This window comes from Amblyomma maculatum, chromosome 9, assembly GCF_055883805.1.
Source record: "Amblyomma maculatum isolate TAMU_Amacu chromosome 9, ASM5588380v1, whole genome shotgun sequence".
Taxonomy (NCBI): domain Eukaryota; kingdom Metazoa; phylum Arthropoda; class Arachnida; order Ixodida; family Ixodidae; genus Amblyomma; species Amblyomma maculatum.
The window spans coordinates 82,322,387-82,327,643 of NC_139352.1; positions in this window are offsets into that span (position 1 = coordinate 82,322,387).

Genomic DNA, 5,257 nt, shown 5'->3' on the forward strand with positions numbered 1-5,257 from the left:
CATATATGCCAATGTTGTCGCCGGCTTGGTTTAATATCATCAGAATATGGAACGCATTGAACGGTCTTTTAAAGACCCGTTTAACGAGGTGTTTTCATTCTGAAATATTTGCAGCCCATATCTTGGTACTTAGGGCAAGAATTAGCAACAAAAAATAAATAAAAATAAGGCCACATTATGTTTTGGGGGCATTAGCGTGTACCTGCAGTTATTATAGTGTATATAGAAGTTTTAGCTCATCGTCCTGGCATTAAAAGTTAACGACGTTCTCATTTAACTTATCCCATCTGATTTACTACGAAAAAAACACGACGAAATAAATTTTATTATTCAAAATGACGCCGTAGTAACCTACGTGTACCATCTGAAATGTTCACGTATTTATGCCACTGCTGATGATCTGTCATTCATGACCCGATGGTACTTTCCGAAAGTACGCGTCCCATTCTGATTCTAGTACGTTTCGTTACCTGGATCTGCGGTCACAATCCGTCGTAATTCGAAGTATTTCGCTACTACATCTAGCCCCTCGCTACTATCCATTCCGGCATAATGCTGCGTAACTCTATTAACCACAGTTATTTCTTGGCACTGGCAATAATTCCAGAAAATGATGAGCTCGAATGTCTTTACGATGCACATATTTGATGTTAGCACCATGTGTTACGGGATAGGAACACATTAGAATGATATTTTCTTAATGCGCATGTGCTCAGCTCGCCAACGTGCGATGTCATTTCGCGAATTTACGCAATTATTGTGTGAGATTCGCGTACCGTGTGCCATCGATTCGTATACGTTCAAACTTTGCCACTTTTTAAATAAAACAATATCTTTATGATGCCGTGTGGCCTTCGCAATACTGCTATTGGTTAATACAAACTTTTCCGTAACTGGTATGTCTCAAAGTGAATATGCAAAGAGCTAACACTTAAAACAAAGGGATCTGCCCCGAATCATGCGGAGCTTCTCTTTATTCCACGACTTTTGCAACGTACGCATCTCGTTCAGTCGAACAGACATCGCTACACCCCGAAATATGAAAGCCGTGTTGGAAAAATAGGCGCCGGCATCTTGCAGCCACCGGAACTAATCGAGACCTGCTACGTCGTTGCGGAGACAGATGGCGCCTTCGTGTTCGAAGTCCTGAGGCACCCTACCAAGTCTCAGAACGGCTTTTGCAATGCGAAATGTACGTCCGTGTCAATATTTCTCAATGCGGAAGCACCCCACTGGGCCACAGGCCGCTATCGCGAGATATCTGAGGCGGAGTGTAAGTGTTCCCCTTATCGTCAAATCTTCGCGCTTTCACTGTCATATTTAGCGCTCGATACTAACCACCCTTTTCAGTTATTGTGACCAACTTTTAATCCGAATTCTATAATATCACGACAATAATATCCATTTTACGGTGTGATACGAAAACTAGTGGAGTTGTTTGAGGATTTGCATTAAAGGCACCGAGAGAGCTGTATTTCATACGATAGCATCGGTTTACGCTTTTGAAACATGACCCTGTCCTTCATGCGCTAAAGAATATCTCTAAAATCCCGTACCTCAGGCAAGCGTTCAAGTCGAGCCCGGCATACGATGACCATAATCACCCCTGAAGAATAGCAGTTGCACAGGGGCACCTGGCAGCGAAACGCATCGCCGTCGGTCCGGAACCTCCACACGCTAAGTTCCTCGCTGTTACGAGCGTATACGCGAAAATGCCATAGCGTCAGGTGAACGACAGATACGCGAAAAGCTGTAGGGAGTGTGCCCGCCGTAGCTATGTTTCATAAAAAAAAAACCCACTCCCCTCCTATTTCTGTTTAGTAGCTGGAGTGCCAATTTCGCCAGAATTGTTCGCCATTCCGATGGGAGAGTGTTCGTGACGCAGCGCATTAAACAAAGGGAGTTTAGCTGCTATGTCGGAGAAGCGTACCACCAGTGTTCCCTGAATCTAAACGAATTGCACTCCTCTGCCGGTGTAATACAGCTCCTCTATTAACTATTAACTCGTAGTGTGTATTGTGGTTTTCTACGTGGGCATCGGCCACCAACCACCGCGGGTTCCAGCGTCACGCGCGCCGAAGCCCCGATCAGCCGTCATCACGCGCGCACTGTCACACAGCAGCGCGCATTCCACCTTTGCAGGGAGGAGAGCGCTTCTCTGCAAGGACACACGCCTCCTAGTTGACACAGGGGACGTTTATTATACGCCGTCCGCCAGCGGTACACAAACATTCGGTCACCGCGTACCAGGAGCGCGCGAGGAGCAAGGCTCCGCTGCGCACACGCAGTGACAATGAAAGCGTGCCGCAAGCACGCAAGGACGTGCTGTGATCGCTCTCTCTCTCTCGCAGTGAGCAAAGGGTTCTTTTGAGAGAGAGGGCAACCATCGCAAGGTACGTCTGTCCTGGTTCGTTGGATCACGATCGACAGGCTCGAGCTGCGCTCTCAGGTACGACCCGGATCGGACGAACTCGAGTACACATTGGTCTGCGCGGACAAAGGCCGGCAGACGAGAACAGCAGCGTACGCACCTTGCGATGTCTCGGAGGGGTCTCCCACTGAGCTCCGCTCGGACGGTCGCGCGAGCGCGGCCGCCGAAGCGGTGCCGTGTTCCCGTCAAAAGGCGCCAATGAGAACAGCCACTGGGAAGCCAGGGCGGAGCTGTGGCCGAACGACAGTGAAAATCCGCGGCCATCGCGAATCTCACAGTATTCACTTGATAAGCTAGAATAATTTATAAGGGTTCGTCCTGAACGAGAGCAGGGTGAAACGAAAGGGCCTGAGCAATGTAGTTTTGTGCCGTCATGAACTTTATGCGCTCTTACGTGTGAACTTTTTAAGAATGGTATTTCTCGCTCGGCACTGCTTCTACGCCCTGTTTTATACACGATACGAAGACTGCGGAAAAGGTGAACCATAGATGAGCACGCGACACAATACAACGCTGCTATCAGCTGATTGTATTTAGCCTGTGGTTGTTTCTCGCACCGTCTTCTTACTGAATGTGATTAACCAACCAGCCCAGCACCATGTCATATTTCAGCCCTGTTTTAACGCTCTCATTTCCAGGGGAGTCGCGTCACCGAATATTTTCGGCTACAGCTCGAGACCGGCTTCGGAGCAGTTACGGTCATTGCAGGCAGAGAACAGCTCTATGACAAACGGGAAAATCCCTTACCACACCTCCCCCCCCCCCCCCCCCCCCCTCTCCTCCATTTCATATCTTGAACTTCGTTCGGCGGCATCTTTCTGCAGGTCGTTCCTTCTCTCATGTACTGTATAATACTGTAATAGGAAGCATGTCTACAATCAGCGTTTCCTAAATGGAATGAACGCGATACAGCAGGTAGCAGAATACGTCAACAGAGGGATTGATTTCAGAAGCAGGCGGACATGTACATACATGTGGAAACTGCTGGTGTGACACATATGGGCACGATGCCGCTTCGCAACTCTGTTCCGTATTTTGCACAATCGCCGCCCTGCGCCTTCCATATTCATTACCGCTGTACCATGTGTGTACAAAACCAGCACCAGCAGCAACAGGCATCCACCCTTCGGATGCCCGGGGGACAGCGAGAGGAGATGCTGTGCCTAAAAGGCACACCACCTCGCCTTGTCCACCACACACGGCGGCCAAGTGTACAGCCGGAGTCTAGAACGCTCCGGAACGACACCGGTAAGAATCCCGGTCCCCGCAACACAGCGATCGAAGGCAGAAGCGCTGCAGGCGCCGGGATTCGAACCAGCGTCTTCGCGTGTGCGAGCTCAGCACGTTACCCACTTAGCTACCGTGTGGCACGGCTTCGAGGTGACATTCAGAATAGGTGTTGCGTGGGGGATGAAGCGGTAATATCGGAGCATGCGCCGTGCCTACTTGCTGCTTTTTACGTGATAGTGCGAGCGTGAAGCATATCTCGCGATATCGAGTACAGTCTCTGTAGCGTGCGCGCTTGATATCGATTGCGGCCGCTGTAACTTTCGTGTCTGGTCATGCATGATTACCTTATCACTTAATTCCGTGCTTCGTTTTCCAGATGACGGATATAAGAACGGTGCAGACAAGGAGAATGTGCCTATATTATAATGAAGGGCGTGCTGTTGGGCACTTTCATAGTGAAGTTCGCTTTTGATGACGTTAACGTAAAGAGACGGGGAGTAGAACGGTTGAATTCTTATTCTGCTGACAGCAGATTTATTTCATAGCATGCATATAAATTTCTTTCTCGGCATCGATATGCCATGTATGAAAGACCCGATAAGGAGGTTGAAGTAAGGGATGAGTACAGTAAATATGGGTTAGCAGTGTTTACATGAAGCAAAATTGAAAACGACTGCTTTTGTATAAGCGAAGTTCGACAAGTGCTGGCACGTGGAGACGAAACATAGTACGCTACGAGTGAATTGAGATGTGCGGGTTGTCGGTGGAACGTCGGGCGTATGAGCAAAAGTGGATTTATCTATGCAGGTATCTGTGAAACATTAAAAGGCTGATGTTACGGCGACGAAGTACGAGGCGGCACACCCGGATTTCACATTGTGGTTTGGTCTGTCGGGTTTACCGTCCCAAATCGAGTCCAGCTATCAGAGATGCCGTATACTGGAGGGCTCCAGAAATGTCGACCACCTGGGGCTCTTCAACGCGCAGTGATCCCGCACAGCACACGTGCGCCTTCCTTTCGCCGCCATAGAAAGCGGCCACCGTGGCCGGTATTCGATCCTGCGTACTTCTGCGCAGTTGTGAAACGCCTTAACCACCGGGACACCTCGGCGGAGTAGATCGAATTCGACGGCATCACTCCAGAAACATGCATGCGAAAATCCATACCGTCATTACTCTTTTGATCGCTGCATTGTAAGCCTTGCAACTTTTTCACATGTCTTTTTTATCCCTCTCAGAATTAGGCACGCGCCATTTATACCGGGTGTCCCGACTAACTTCGACCAAGTTTTCCAAAATACAGTTCGCCGTAGTGCAGTGAAAGAAATTCAAAGGTTTGCAGAGTCGCATATCTCCTATATTTTGTTAACTACAGGTAATTAGTACAGACTAATTAGCTAATTATCTAATTCTTTAGCTAATGTGTCGATGCAAAAGTTCGTCTCGAAAAGCTTGTAGCTGCGCTGTCTCCATCAGGCTAACGACTTCCGCCGCCCTATTTACAATTCTTCAAAAATGCCGTCACGTGACCAGCCAAATTTGACAAATGCACACAACCAGCATCATCGTAGAGAACTATCCTTATTAAACCAGCAG